Genomic DNA, 17,122 nt, shown 5'->3' with positions numbered 1-17,122 from the left:
CGACCAGTCTTGCCAAGCTACCTTGTAAGAACAAACTGGAGGACATAGTACGCATCTATTGCAAGCTTTGAGATGTGCTGTGTTCTTCCTGTTATGCAATTGCCCAAACCAGCACATTTGTATCTCTCTCCAATGTTAAAAACACAATATTCCTTGACATTCAGCCAGATCAAGAACACATCCATTTTATGCACTCTCTGTACTTGAACGTTGAAGAACTACGTTGAAGTTTTATAATATATTAAAACTGTAGTTAAAATTATTTATGAGAATTTGTGACATTATGTAAGATGTATAAGGAGATATATAATGAATGCATTATAATACCTTTACAATGCCCAGTTATAAATATGAGCTCCATAAAAAAGTGTTACCATAAGCAGTTAATGTCCCAGTCATATTTTACCCCACAATATCTTTGTATATATATATATATATATATATATATATATATATATATATATATATATATATATATATATATACAAAATATTATTAGTATATTTGCAATATATATATATATTGCTTAAAGAGAAATATGCTTATGTTTCATGACCGGCCAAACAAAAACTGTTTAGGCATATGGTGGCATGTGGGCTTCATGACCCAGCCAACGCAACCTTGCCTGCCGGAGGAGCTCACCGATGGGACTTTGTCCACATCTTTCAAAGATTTGTGAGCTCCTCACACAATCCAGCCTGGTTAAACCCAGGATGGATCTTAGGCAGGCCAGCATAAATGTTTCTAACCGGTGAAGATTTTCCATTAGGGGGGGTCCACGTTTCGCAAGCATAGAGAAGGGAGGGAATGACCGTGGCTGAGAATACCTGAAGCTTCGTGCGGAGCGACAACCCGGGTAGCTTCCACACAGCATTACGCAGCCGATGAAAAGATAATGCCGCTCGACTGATTCGGACTGAGACCTCAAACCGGAGCTGGTCATAAGCACACTGCCCAGGTATGGAAAACACTCCACTCTCTCCACAACTGCCCCATCACCAATTGGGAGATGTGGGGGTGGAGTGTCTGATGGTACATAATACCCAGGCAGGTGCTTGGTTTTGGTTGGGCTGATGGTAAGGCCCCATCTCTTAGTGGCAAGCTCCAGGTTCATCAGCAGCGCCCCAACTCCTCCTCTGAGTGAGCAGCAATCACCAGATCATCAGCATACATAATGTGGTTGACCAATAGGGAGCCATCCCTTGACCGCACCCGGGCATCGATCATTGACTCCGAAAGCACGAAGAACAACCCAGAGCCCAGGCCTACTGATGGTATCATATGTCAATGAAGCAGAGATTTAGGTCTTGCTGGAATTCCCTACACCTCTGCTGTAGCAGACAGACAGAAAATATGGCATCTGTGCAAGACCGCCCTTTCCTGAAACCACACTGGGGCCCGCAAGCCTCTCCTCAGCGTGCCTGGCAAGGCGATGTTGAATAATCCTTGCCAGGACCTTTCCCGGCACACTGAGGAGCGAGATGCCCCTATAGTTGTTACAGTTTTTGCGGTCCCCCTTTTTAAAGAGAGGGATTAAAACACGTAATTAAAACATGTACACACACACACACACGTACACACACACACACAAACACACACTCTTATATGGGCTTAAAATGCTCTCAATTGCACTTCATTATGATTGTAAACATAACGATTATATTTGGGAGGTTTTTATATATTTTTTCCCATCCTCTCTGTGTTGAGAGCAGCTCTGCAGAAATGCCCAGAGGGATTTATCAGTTTGTCAGCACTTTATTACTTTGTGACAGCACAGATTACGATGACAAATTATTTGAAATTGTTTTATGCACCATGCTAAAGGCGCACCACATGTGCTCTGGAGATAAAGCCTTCAGAAGACCATTTGCATTTCTACAGCCCAGCACCATATATTTTTCACCCTCTGGCAATGCAGCCTCTTGATTCTACTGGTTCAATAGTTTTACCTTGTAGTGGTGTTTTGAGAACACATTGACTGAAAGCAGGTCTGTGATACAGAGTTCAGAGAGGGTGGAGAAAGTGTTTGGGTGATGGCACAGTAACTTGCTTCATTTGATTCCAGTACACTACAATATAGTATATAAAGCCTCACTATATAAAGACACATTTAGCTGAGTATTTAACCCTTTAAGCTCTGAAGGTGTTTTTAAAGATTCCCTGTGTCAGTGGCATGCCCAAAATTAAAGGTTTATAACTCTACAAAAAAAAAAAAAAAAAAAGGAAGAAAGAAAGAAAGAAAAAAAACGATTGTTTGGTATAATTAAAAAAAATAATTTTTTTTAAATAATATAGATTACAATAAATGATGAGACTCTCAGCATAAGAAAAATTATGTAAAATCAGAAAAACACTTGTTTTTCTGATTTCACGTTACATATCAGGGTGTAAATAAGAACTTAAAAACTGCTTTTATTTTGTTCCCAATCTGTAACTGAGTAAAATTGTGTGTTGATACGATAAAGCAATCAACAGTTATTGTCACAATCATAAGGCGGAAGCAAGAATGCAAGTAACTCCTTTTAATGAGAGGTCAGAATACACAAAACAGTTCAGAAATACGGGGGGGCTGGTGAAGAGTGAAGGAGTGAATCCTGTGCAGGTGAATATCCAGACGAGACGAACCACGAAGACACCGAACAGGAACACGAACCAGAATAGATAGCGGACAGGCATACGAAGGACAAACACTGAGGGCACCAAACCAACGATCTGACAAAGAGAGGAGATTGTGATGAGTATATATACATATGAGTGAATAGGCAGCAGCTGGTGCAGGGAATGAGATCAGCTGGCACGCTGATCAATGGAACGAGCGGTAACGCCCACTAACACGCTCACACACACAGAACAACAATAAAACGGGACATGAAGGAAACAGCGAATTCATGAATCGTGACAGTTATAGCAACCACAAATATAATCTATCCTTGTGTCAAAAAATTTCTTCAAAAGCAAATTAAACATAATAACTGTACTTAAGAACTAGTTACACATGCAATTACAACATTGAGTAAAGGTATGTTCTCTCTCCAAATCATGCAGGCATGAGTAACGAGATCTCATTTAGTTCCATTCTCTATCATTTGAGCCATATGTCATGTACTTGGTGCCATCTCCTGGTGGTCATATGCAATTAGAGTGAACAATCCTCTCTGCTCATATCTGGATGACTTCCACCTGTGGTTGCAGCGATCTGAATCCTAATACCATTTGCTTAGCATTCCATAATGCTGGACAACATAATATACTCTAATTTCGGATGAAGTCATCTTATCCAAGAAAGCTAACTTGTTTTTAGCCAAATAGCACATTATGTGCTGTGTGCACATTGTGCTTTATGTGGATTATCTAATGAGCTATGCATCCTATTATGTTGTGTGTGGGCTCATTTTAACAGGAATCCCTGTATAAGTTATGATATTTGAGATTTTATGTTCCGTTTATGTTTCGTGAAGTTATAAGCAAAAACGCTGCTCATCAGCAATACATGTTTACATGTAACATGTCAAAGACATGTACTTAGCTATTACTCGCTATATTTTTGTCTATGAGTAAAACAAATAGCCTGGTTGTATTTTACTATTTGAGAGCTTTCCGGCGACATATGACACATGGCTATTTGATCAGTTTGATGTTTTTACACATAACAATAATATGTATTAATAAATTATTAATAAATTATCAAAACGGAACACTTCTGATTTGGTCATAATGCATTGAAAAGTACATCTAAGCTTTAAACAATATCTATTTTGTGTAGGTCAAGATTGTAGTTATTAATATTTTAATAACTATTTTTTTCTCGGTGTTTGTCAAATGATATTTGTAAGCTATGGCAGAAGGTAAGTCTTTGAGTAAATAATTACTTTTATGGTGCTTTTGTCCTTTTTGGAGCTTGACAGCCCTTGGCCAATATATGCTTTCAATGCATGGAAAAGAGCAGCATGAATGTTTTTCAAAGGGATCTCATTTTGTGTTCTACAGAGGGGAAAAAAGTAATATGTATTTGGAACAACATGAGGGTGAGTAAATGTTGACAGAATAAAAATTTGGTGTAAACTATCCCTTAAGGCACACCCAACAGTAGCAGGATGGATTAGACTAATTAAAATATGAGCCCTTTAAAGATTCTGTGGACGGATTCATTGTAATTTAGTCTGATATGACCTCAAAAGTCTAAAATGACATTTTAGCCATGGAACAAACAATTTTTGCCACTCAAATCTCTTAATATGCAGCATTAAGTAATGAAAAAGCTTGATTAAACTTTACATACAAGAATATTCTTCTTTCTTTTTCCTTGCAGAGTACAGAGGTGGTGTGTAACATCTACCAGATGTTCCCTGAAGGGTCTACCCACGTGGCGGAGGGCCACAGGAACCCTTACTCCACTGACAGTCCCCTTGCCAGATCCTCCCCACGTCACATATCTGTTACAGAGCGACTACACATGGTTATTCAAGAACTGGTGGACACAGAGAAATCCTACATAAAAGTACAAAATCCCAGCTTTGGTCTTTTATATGGAAAAAATTTTGCATGCACATTTATGATTTAATGCACAATACATTATTGTGTACTGTCATGGAGTCAAACTTCCAAACAGAGTGTGATGATGCACAGCTCATTTATTATGAGAGATCTCAGGGAAGCAATGAAATGGAAATTTAACCAGCTCACAGTCCATGGAAGCAACTCTGTACCAGCAAACCTTGGTACCAGAAGAAATTAAACCTTAAAAACATTGTGCTTGTAACGACATTAAAGCATATAGAAGGCAAAACAAATAGAACTGTAAAATGTCAATATAAGTTTAAGTAGAAATGAAATTTAATCAAATGTATAATGTATATAAAGAATATATTAAAAGATATACAAGAAAAAGATTTGAATATGTTATATATTATATTATTTTATTAATGGATAGGTTGTATAAAACAAGTAGATATGATTGATAAAAAATTAAGATTTTGTAACACTAAATTGAATAGAATATAACACAGTTGTGTCTTTGCTGTCTGGAAGTAAGGCTAAATTATCACTGCTCAGTTCTGCTCTCTTTGCAAGAGCTCCCCTCAAATATGATACACACAGGTGGCTTTAGAGACCAGTTACAGTATATACAGCAAGATTCCTCCAAAATTTCCTCCAACAATAGAGCTTAAAGTGATAGTTCACAAAAAAGGAAACTTTCGGCAGCACTTACTCACCCTCATGTTGTTTAATTCAAACTCGTATGACTTTCTTTCTTCCTAAGAACACAAAAGGTGATGTTAGGTACAATGTTACCTTCAGTTACCATTCACTTTTATTGCTTCTTTTTTTACATGTGGAATACTGTCACGTTCCTGTGTTGTCTGCCCCGTGTTTTCTGTTTCACTCAGCACGTCACATTCCATGTCAGTTTCCTTGTGGTCCGGTCCGTGTTTTCACCAGTCATTGTCTAGAAAACTACACTTCTCAACTCTCCTTGCCCTCACCACCTGCCAGCACTCATTGTATTCACCTGCATATCGTTTAGTTCCATCACCTCTGTGTATATAACCCTGTTTATTTCTCCATTCCCCTGTCGGTCTTTGATGTATGTGGACGCCTGTTACCCGTGCTGTCTTTGCTTATTCCCTTTTTTTAACTTTTTCCCATCGTGGATGTTTTCCTTTGTTCGTGTTTTCGTGTTACCCTTTTATTAAATAAACCTCCGCTGCAAGTAGATCCTCGTCCTGTGTCTGCCTTCACCTACAATCGTGACAGAAAGACCGACCACATATGGATCTAGCAGCGGTTTTCACCGAACTGGCCCAGGCAAAGTTGACCGTTCGCGAGTACTCACGACTCTTCTCCACTGTCGCCATCCACGACGACGCTTCCCTGAAAACCATCTACATGGTCGGGTTACCATCATGCCGGCGGAGGGAAGCGCCGGAACCCGGAGAGCACACGTGGAGGGAGTACGTGAGTCTCGTTCTAAAGAAACTCGCGGCCGACTAACCACCCCTCGAGATTCCGGCTTTCGAGCCTGAGCCCATGCCTACCCAGATCGATGAGCCAGCGCTGCCAACTTCGTCCGCCCGGAGGAGGAGGAGAAGGAAAGCCTCCGCTCTCCAGCCCACGCCTGCCACGGTCAGCGAGCCAGCGCCCACGCCTGCCACGGTCAGCGAGCCTGAGCCCACGTCAGCCATGGTCAGCGATCCAGCGCCTGCAGCCTCGACCGTCCCAGAGCCAGCGCCTGTAGCCTCGACCGTCCCAGAGCCAGCGCCTGTAGCCTCGACCGTCCCAGAGCCAGTGCCTGTAGCCTCGACCGTCCCAGAGCCAGCGCCTGTAGCCTCGACCGTCCCTGAGCCAGCGCCTGTAGCCTCGACCGTCCCTGAGCCAGCGCCAGTAGCCTCGACCGTCCCTGAGCCAGCGCTAGTAGCCTCGACCGTCCCTGAGCCAGCGCCAGTAGCCTCGACCGTCCAAGAGCCAGCGCCAGTAGCCTCGACCGTCCAAGAGCCAGCGCCAGTAGCCATGACCGAGCCAGAACCCCTTGAGCCTTACAAGGCTCCACCTCTCGAGCCTCCCGAGCCTTCTAGGGCTCCGCCTCCCGAGCCTCCCAGGGCTCCGCCTCCCAAGTCTCTCGAGTCTTCCAGGGCTCCTCCTCCTGAGCCTCCCAGGGCTCCGCCTCTCAAGTCTCTCGAGTCTTCCAGGGCTCCAGCTCCCAAGTCTCTCGAGTCTTCCAGGGCTCCTCCTCCCGAGCCTCCCAGGGCTCCGCCTCTCAAGTCTCTCGAGTCTTCCAGGGCTCCTCCTCCCGAGCCTCCCAGGGCTCCGCCCCTCGAGCCTCCCGAGCCTCCCAGGGCTCCGCCCCTGAAGCCTCTCGAGCCTTCCAGGGCTCCGCCTCAAGCATCTCGAGCCTTCCAGGGCTCCACCTCTCAAGCATCTCGTGCCTCCCAGGGCTCCGCCCCTCAAGCCTTCCAGGGCTCCGCCTCTCAAGCATCTCGAGCCTCCCAGGGCTCCGCCTCTCAAGCATCTCGAGCCTCCCAGGGCTCCGCCCCTCAATTCACTCGAGTCTTCCAGGGCTCTGCCTCTCAAGCCTCTCGAGCCTTACAGGGCTCCGCCTCTCAAGCCTCTCGAGCCTTACAGGGCTCTGCCTCTCAAGCCTCTCGGGCCTTCCAGGGCTCCGCCTCTAAAGCCTCTCGAGTCTTCCACGGCCCTTCTCCCCGAGCCTCCTATGGCTCCACCTCCTGAGCCTCCTACGGCTCTGCTCCCAGAGACTCCAGAGCTTTCTAGGGCTCCGCCTCCCGAGCCTCCTTCGGCTCCGCCTCCAGAGCCTCCTACGGCTCTGCTCCCAGAGACTCCAGAGCCTTCTAGGGCTCCGCCTCTAGAGCACCCTATGGCTCCGCCTCCCAAGCCTCCGCCTCCCAAGCCTCCTTTGGCCCCGCCTCCCGAGCCTCCTACTGCTCCGCCTCCCGAGCCTCCTACGGCTCCGCCTCCCAAGCCTCCTACGGCTCCGCCTCCCAAGCCTCCTTCGGCCACGCCTCCCGAGCCTCCTACTGCTCTGCCTCCCGAGCCTCCTACGGCTCTGCTCCCAGAGACTCCAGAGCCTTCTAGGGCTCCGCCTCTAGAGCGTCCTATGGCTCTTCTCCCCGAGCCTCCTATGGCTCCGCCTCCCGAGCCTCCTACGGCTCCACCTCCCGAGCCTCCCTCGGCTCCGCCTCCAGAGCCTTCCTGGTCTCCGCCCCTAAAGCCTCCTTCGGCGTCCTCTTCCTCGGCTCCGCCTCCTGAGCCTCCCTTGGCTCCGCCTCCCGAGCCTTCCAGGTCTCTGCCCCTAAAGCCTCCTACGGCTCCACCTCCTGAGCCTTCCAGGCCTCCGCCTCTAGAGCTGCCTACGGTGCCACCGCCCTCGGCTCCACCTTCTGAGACATCCTCGGCTCTGCCTCCTAGGCCTTCCTCGGCTCCGCCTCCTGAGCCTCCAGAGCCTCCCTCAGCTTCGTCTCCAGAGCCCCTCTCAGCTCCGCCTCCGGGACCTGTCCCTGTCCCGAGGCCGCCTCCTGGACCTGTCCCTTTCCTGAGGCCGCCCCCAAGGCCTCCTGGACCTGTCCCTGTCTTGTGGCCGCCCCCCAGGCCTCCTGGACCTGTCCCTGTCTTGTGGCCACCCCCCAGGCCTCCTGGATCTGTCCCTTCCCCTTGGACTGCCCCCTTGCCCTCTGCGCCCCCCGGACTTCCTGTCTGCCCCGTGTGCTCCCCCTGGACTGCCTCCTTGCCCATGTGGCCTCCGTGGACTTCCTGATTGCCCCTTGTGCCTCCTTGGTCTGTCTGTTCTCCCCCTCGTCTAGCCCCCCTCTCCTTGAACTTTTATTAGTTTTTTCTATTTTTTTGTTGTTGTTTAGGACCGTCTGGAATCCGGTCCTTTTGAGGGGGGATTATGTCACGTTCCTGTGTTGTCTGCCCCGTGTTTTCTGTTTCACTCAGCACGTCACATTCCATGTCACGTTCCTTCTGGTCCAGTCTGTGTTTTCACCAGTCATTGTCTAGAAAACTACACTTCCTAACTCTCCTTGCCCTCACCACCTGCCAGAACTCACTCATTGTTTTCACCTGCGTATCGTTTAGTTCCATCACCTCTGTGTATATAACCCTGTTTATTTCTCCATTCCCCTGTTGGTCTTTGATGTATGTGGACGCCTGTTACCCGTGCTGTCTTTGCTTATTCCCTTTTGTATGCCTTTTCGTGTTTTGTTTTACTTTTTCCCATCGTGGATGTTTTCCTTTGTTCGTGTTTTCGTGTTACCCTTTTATTAAATAAACCGCTGCAAGTAGATCCTCGTCCTGTGTCTGCCTTCACCTACAATCGTGACAAATACAACATTCATTTTGTATTATATCTACTTTTGTGTTTCACGGAAGACAGTCATACATGTTTGGAAGGACATGATGGCATAATTTAATATTTGGGTAAACTATCACTTTAAATATAAGAATTGTTAATAAAAAATGTATGTAAATGTAAACTTCTCTTTTTTGTTTGTTTGTTTGTTTTTTTCTTAAAATGACCACACATGTACAATGCTCTGTGTCTCACAGTCTAATAATTGTTCTCACATCACTGACACTCTCTTGTTTAGGATCTTGGTTCTCTGGTTGAAATCTACCTGAAGCCATTACAATGAGTAACTTGCCTCAGTCACGATGAGGTATGGTTTAAATTTATAAAATCATGTGTACTTTGTTTTTATTTTTGTTTTAGAGACGTTTTCTTATACTGTTACATTACATTGCCAGTAAAAGGTTTGGACAAACTTTCTAGACAAATTTAAATTGTGCCTATGCATGACGTTCTTTACTAGACTAACATCTTAAGAACCATCATGGATGAGTTGGACCAGATAATAAAGGAAAAGCAACCATTAAATTTACAGCACACATGGAAACGCCTTCAATACTGTTTAAAATTCATCTCAGGATGCACCTCATGCTGTAATCTAGACAATGAGTAAATACTATGAAGAAGCTCAAATATAAGATAGATTTGATTTTTTGTTCACCAAATAATTCCCATATCATTTGCTATTTCTATGCCTAGGGTTACCCTCTGCTATTTTTATTTGAAGTGTGGAAAATAGTCATAATAAAGTCTATGTGTGTACCTTTTGGCTAGTAGTGTAAACTGAAGCATTGCAGAAAATTAGCTCTTTGTATGCACATGTCTGTAATTGTAGTTCTCTTCCTGATCCCGTAGATGGAGTCTCTGTTCGGCAGTCTTCCCAAGATGTTGGAATTCCAAAGGGTTTTCCTGCAAACTCTAGAGGAGAGGGAAACCTCCTCACCAGACTACCATGCACTGGAAACCCCTGAGAAACTCAAGGTGAGATATGGTGTTGAAATTAAACCAGATTTCAATTATTCATTTCATTTGCATTTGATCTTTTCAGTTTGAGGCCCATTTTAAGTATTTCATTTCAATCTCACTTCCAGAACCTGCTCTTCTCCCTGGGCGGATCATTCTTGTACTATGCAGATCACTTTAAGCTTTACAGCGGTTTCTGTGCCAACCACATCAAGGTGCAGAAAGTTCTAAAACGAGGTAAGTCATAATCATAAACAACCTCATGATGTGTCTCTTGACAGAAGAGAAGCTGAAATATGTTTGAGAAGTCCTGCGGTGTAACTATGCTATACTCTATCTAAAACTATAATAGATAGCATTTAGCTAATTATTTTATAATTATATTTACATACAGCTCATAGAAATTGAGAGACTACATGGATTATTTATACCTTCTAAAATTCACAAGTCACACAAGAAATGGGGACCAGTTAGATATCCACAAGATATTCAAGATATACATTTTTACGTATACATTAATTTAAATTAAATCTTAATGTTGATCATAAAAGCCCATTTAACTTTTATGCATAACCTACCCAGAAATATTTCGACTGGCATGTTGACTCAGAAGAATATCCACCTGTGTTCCCGTAGCTCAACTAAAATGTTTGTTAGGTAACACTGATTAAAATGTAAAGCTTGAATGATCTGTAAGTCGCATTGGACAAAAGTGTGTGCCAAATGTATGTGAAATGGACATTGTCTGATGGTGTAAATTCTTTGATTTGTCTACTCTGCTGACGGCAGCTAAAACAGACCGGTCTTTCAAAGAGTTCCTGGAGGCGAGAAACCCCACCAAACAGCACTCATCCACGCTGGAGTCGTACCTCATTAAACCCGTGCAGAGAGTTCTGAAATACCCTTTGCTGCTGAGAGAACTGGTGTCTCTCACTGACCCCGACAGCGAAGAACACAACCACCTAAATGGTGTGTGACCTTACTCTACCCTCATGTTAGACACTGAGTATTAACAGATTGCTGAAATGAAAATTCTGTCATCATTTACTCACAATGTCATTAAAACATGTATGACATTCTTTCTTCCGTAAACACAAAAGGAGAGGTTGACTCTGATTTTTTTACATGCCATGATAGTTGATTGTGACCAGGGGCTGTCAAGCTTGACAAAGCCATAAAAGTACCAAAAGAGTAGTCCTTGTGACGTGTGCCATGTAATTAATAATCCATACGATAGCTTTGTGTGATAAAAAGATTGTTTTTCCACCCGTCGTAACACTCAGATCTCATTCACACTTGCATTCGATTAAAAACATTAAAACGCAAGTCTCGATTGAACACAAGACACGCTATGGACCTCATACTTTTCACAATGTGACGTGAGGTGTTACATCTGAATATGTGCAAATCTTGTCATTTCCTCACATAAAGCTATAGTATGTCTTCAGAAGTCTTGGAATATAGCGCACACGCCGTATGGTCTGCTTTTTTTCCCTCTGGTGCTTGACAGATAATTGTCTCTATCTGCTTTCATTTGAGAAAGCCAAGAAAGTCAAATTTATATTTTTGGAAGAACTATTCCTTTGTTACTTTGTCCCTATTGTAGAAAAGAAAGTTCTATCACATTAACCCTTGTTTGTGTGACAGATGATTGAATTATCCTTTGTTGAGTCAGATACTGGCCTGATGTAAACTGTTTCTTTTGTGTTGTGTCAGGTACAGAGGCGTTAAAGGCCATGGAGACGGTGGCCAGTCACATTAATGAAATGCAGAAGATCTATGAGGATTATGGGACAGTTTTCGACCTGCTAGTGGCAGAGCAGAGGGGTGCTGAAAAGGAGGTGCGTAAAATTCTAGATCTGCTTTGAAATGCTTTAAGGGACAATATTCTGCCATTTTGTAGTATTGAATTTTTTCATGAAATCTATCTGTGACAGGATATTTTGTCCTTCACTTTTTTTTTAATAGAGGTTTTTATAGAGCGCAACAGTCTAGTTCCAGAAGTTAAAATCCCATTAAGTGGGCGGGCACTGTTGTGCTCCATTACTGAGGGAATGTGCAGGGTATATCTGCCCACAGTAAAACCTCAGTTCAAATCCTGCTCAACATTAGCCATCAAATATGTTCTAATTGGCCATTTTTTGCATGGAAATGTGGGCTGTTTAAAAAATCAATCTTCCTTTCCATTATATGTTCCCTTTAAAAATTAAATAATGTGAGTTCAATATCTCTGCAAGCATGTAATGATTAGGAAGTGAGTGACAGTCAAATGAAACCTGTGTTTTCTGTGTGTCAGGTCACAGAGATTTCCATGGGAGAGTTCATCATTCACAGCTCGGCACTCTGGCTAAACCCACTGCCCTCATTAGGCCGCATGAGAAAAGACCCTGAACTCACCCTATTCCGTAAGTCACATCAGATTTAACTGTAGAAAAGCTTGCCATTTATGCAAAGTGTTTCCAAAAAGGCAGTGCTAGTAACATTTTTCTGCTCCTCCAGTCTTCAAAAGAGCGCTCATTGTGGTGTATCGGGAGAGCAAGCTAAAGAGAAGGATGGTAAGTCCTAGGATAAGATCAGCATCCTAACATGCAACATACTGTACACACACTCACAATGCCATACACTCAACTTGGCCTTTAATTTCCAGTGTAAATAGTGAACTCTTTAATACATTTATCATGGAATAATTTCAGTTCATATTTTTGAAAAAAAAATTGGAAAGGCGTTATAAATAGTAAGTAACCAGTTATTATTTAGTTCCAGCTAGTTTTCAATTACAAACATAGCCATAAAACAGATGCAGCAGATATGGTGTTTTCTATGTTTTGCTTGTGTTGATTGCTTATATAGGCATTTATGTTTTTTATATTTATTTGTTATTAATAGACTGCGTCACGGCCCAAGGATCTCGATTCTTTTAAATTCCGCTGGCTCATTCCCATATCATCCCTACAGGTCCGACCTGGAAATTCAACAGGTTTGTGTGTGAAACGTGTAAATAAAGTGCTATCTCTGAATATATGGATGACATGGATTAAACAGTGGAGCTCAATTTCTGGTAGACTGCAGATCTGAGACCCTGTTTACACCTGGTAATAAGATGCGTCTCAGGGGATCCGATCACATGTGGTTAAGGTGAAACACATTGCTGGTTGCTAAATGCGTCTCCTGTGACCACTTGTGTTCAGATTGAAGGCGAGGGTCTCTGATTTCATGACGACATACATCAGTCAATGTGTTTGTCTGTTACCGTATGATATCAAAGCAAAAAAAAAAAAAGACAAAGAAATTGCAAAAAAAACTGTGTGCTGTTTCTCCCAAATGCAGCTTAAATGCAACATTTCGAGCAGAATTAACAGAAATTTAGTATATTTCCTATATTAACCTGAGTATCAGATGTGTGTAATTCTCATCTGTCCCGCTGATGGTTGATATCAGACAGACTGAAGAAGATCCCCGAAGTTCTTATGCATGTGTATGTATCCGCTTTTTAAGTTTTCTATTGGACGGTTATTTCCTTTTTAAAGCCACTCATAATCTATATAAAAAGTTTAAACTCTTGTTTTAGCCTAGCGATTGATTGGCAGGTTAGGGGTTGCCCTTCACAGCTGCCAGGACGCATACAGGAAAGATTAACGTTTACACCTCAAAAGTGACGTGGATCTGACCAGTTGTGATCAGATCACCGAAACGCATCTTAATACCAGGTGTAAACGGAGCCAGAGAGAAATATGGTTTTCAAAGGGAGGTTTTCAATAACAACTTGGAAGTCATATCAGAGCTCATAATCTAAAATTGTATGTTATAAAAGTTTTAGACTCTTTTAAAAGACTTACTTGTACATTGTCAAAATTGTAAATCCTTTCCATAACTTGCTTAAACTCACACCTTTTGTTTCTTTTAGGGTCAGAAAACCCTTGTATTTGGGAAGTGGTTCACACTAAGTCTGAAGTGGAGGGAAGACCAGAGATGCTTTTTCAGCTCTGCAGCAGGTAACAGAATTGAATATGTAAATAAAATTGCATAAAATAATAAATTGAAGGAAACAATAAAGTTACGACTGTAACCACGGTTCCCTAAAAGGAGGGAATGAAATGCTGTCATCTTTTTGCTGTTGATAGGGGTTATCTCCACATGTGTAGTCAATATCTGAAACTCTTTAAAATCGTACAAATTTTTATTGGCAGATAGCACTTTGTGCTCTTCCTCCTGCACGCGTGTCATTGGGCGTCCAAACGGCAACATTCAGTGCAAGCAATGCAAGTATCTCAGTATGGGATAGTTTTTCCCTTTGATTTCCTTAAATGTTTAAGCCTTATGGGTAAACTTGCGGACAGCTTTTTACAGAAAGAAGAGTCAAGAAGTGTTCCACTCAATGTTGATGGCTTCAAACAGTTGATGAGCAGTTGAATTTTCCCATTCATATTTGGACTCTGACCAGGTCAAAACATGAGCCGATGGACTTCTAAAGCCACTTCTTGGTGGTCTTTGCAGTGTGGGCAGGAGAATTGTCTTGTTGATAAAAATAAAATAAAAATGTCTGATCATTCCTCTTTAGAAAAAAACTACTTTTCAATTGTGGGAAGCAAGCCTTTCTGCAATATTCTCCTGTACTCCAAAGCATTAATTGACTTTTCACAGTGAAGCAGCTCACCAGTACCAGCAGCTGAAAAGACTCTCCACTTCATGACGCACCTTCCTCCATGCTTCACTGTGATAGAGATGCACCCATTATTGTATTTCTCACCAGAGCTTCAAAGACACCTCTCTGGAGCATCACAAAGCAACTCAAATTGTGATTCATCACTCCACATAAATCTGCCGAATCACTCTGATTCAAACTTTCCACATTCTGCCAAAATATCTGTCTTTGATATTTTTCTGAGACGAGACAGCAATGGCTTTTTAACACATGTTCTAGACACAAATCCTGCATTAGATAACCTTCTCAAAAGAGTCTTGAATTCTGCTGACTTTTCTTTTCTCATCTTTGAGAACTGTAAATTTCAGCTGGTGGTCATTCCTACATGAAGAGGTTTTGGGCCTTCCAGATCCTTTCTTTCTGGCAACATCACCTGTTGTTTCAAAACGTTGATCTATTCCTTTATTAGCTGATAGAGAAATAGGGATCTTTTCTGCCTTTAGTCTCTTGTAAACTTCAGAATAGCTATAGTTGGCCTGACTCAGACCAGCTATGTGGTTTCTGACAGCATGCTTTTTTGGAGCAGATATCTCACTCCTTTACCGTGGGATTTACAACACTGCATATTTTAGATCTCTCCCTACTCTATCACCCCTGGTTTCATTTATGAGCTTGTTATCAGGGCTGCATGTATGGCTGAACACCAACTAATAATAAAAAAAATAAATCCCAGAAGATATTTTTGGAAAATATTATTCACCCAGACATGTGTTAGTGTGAATTTTATATCAAATATTTTTTATCTTTACATACAAGAAGACTGTGATATATGTGAAGTTCCCTGTTTCCAGCTTTTCCCAAACAGTTCACTGCAGCAAATGTTAATGAGCAAATGATGGCATGGAAGTGGACCTGGAGTGCATTTGTTTAATTCTTGCTAATTTCCTGACCAATGATTTGTTGTGGAGATCTTAATGTTTTGCCATTTTTGGCTTGGCCAATTTGTTTTTATCCAGGAGTGTACATGGCGATGACACTAACCGATTCGGGTAGTGCAGCATTGCAGGATGATTTAAATCACTGAAATGTGTGAATATGTATATAACAGGCACTAACCGAATGGGTAGTGAAAATTTATAGAAGGTGACCGCTGGCTGCGGCTTATGGAATGACCATGTATAAATAAGCTGATATTAAGCAGCAGAATACACAGTCTATCCCTCTCTTTCACAGTAAGCACCTGGGAAGAGAGAGAGGAGACATTCAAGTTGTAAAACCTAGTGAATGTACTTGGGGAACCCCAACCTGCAGCTAGGCAGATGGGAAACACCATTAGATAATGTCCATTAAGAGGCCATGCCTCTAGTGTAGTGAACTTTAACTCAAATTGGGCACTGTATGCCTTGCGAGTCATATGCGGGTACAGTGGCATGTATGATCCAATGTGAAAGTCTTTGTTTGGAAATGGCTTAACACTTAAAGTGGCCTGTGACGCAGACAAAGAGCTGATTTGACAGCCTCAAAGACCTGTATAATGGATGATTGGGGGAAATTCCACTTTTTAAACTTAGAGTTGTGTCTTCAGTGCCTAAATGCTTACAGTGGTAAACTCTCAACTGTCTCAACTTTTCTGGAGTGTGTTGCAATCATCTGATTTGATATTACTGTGCATTAAAACTATGAAATTCACAAGGTAAAAACATCATATAATGTTTAGTTTTAGTGCTTTCAATATAGCAAAGGGTGAATATAATTTACAAATCACTCCTTTTTGTTTTTATTAGCATTTTTCATACTGTCCCAACGTTTTCGGAATTGGGGTTGTACTCACAAATGCAATCAGGCTGTAGCGCTTATGTTACCCTACAGAAAAGTCAATTTACATTCCAATAATTCAAAGGATACCTTCCATTGAAGACCACTGGCTGTAGAATCATTGCTTCATGCTGTTAAACAGTGAAAACGGCAAAGATGTTTATCTGTCCACTGTCACACAGGAGCAAATTCAACACACTGTCATTCAAAAGAGAGCAGTAGTAATAGCGATGGTCGGAGCACCACAGGGAGTAGAAGAAAAAACTCTGATCCACCTGCTGTGAGGGGTGCGCTTAATCTTGAGATCTTAAAGATCTTGACAGCAATTCTAGTAGAGAAGTCCAGTGACACGCACAGAATGAGAGAGTTATCGCTACCCTGAAGGTAGAAAATTCTAAGGAGATAACGCTGTGTGTCGCGTTATCTGCCCATTAAAACTGCCGATATTTTAAAGAGTTTCAGAGATTGGTTACACCTGCAGAGACAACCCCTAGCATCAGTTAAAAATGACGCAGCATTGAAATGACAGACTTGAAAGGGAACCTATTAACCATGAGTTTTCTTACAGTTAATATAATACTACATAATTGTAAAACTCTCACTTCTTATTATCTATGTTTTACAAATGTATCTATCTATATATTTATCTATACAAATTTAGTTTGAAAAAGAAAATAAACTTGTCATAAAGAACAACAAAGTTTGTTTTACTTTAAACCTGTTCTGTAATGCAATACTGTATCACAATGATTTCGTATAATGCGATAAAAGCTTCAACAATTATCACAATATGAAATTTTTATACTGTCACATGCTTACTTGTGGCTTATTGCTTTTTGGTG

The 17,122-nt window shown here is 42.3% G+C and overlaps 1 pseudogene; it reads left to right on the top strand.

Annotated features, from left to right (window-relative positions):
- Positions 1-17,122, top strand: part of LOC127621726 (rho guanine nucleotide exchange factor TIAM2-like) — a 61,409-nt pseudogene that overhangs the window by 42,668 nt on the left and 1,619 nt on the right.

Source organism: Xyrauchen texanus, chromosome 28 (genome assembly GCF_025860055.1).
Source record: "Xyrauchen texanus isolate HMW12.3.18 chromosome 28, RBS_HiC_50CHRs, whole genome shotgun sequence".
Taxonomy (NCBI): Eukaryota; Metazoa; Chordata; class Actinopteri; order Cypriniformes; family Catostomidae; genus Xyrauchen; species Xyrauchen texanus.
Note: the sequence above shows the minus strand (reverse complement) of the source record. Positions and strands in the feature narration are given on the sequence as shown.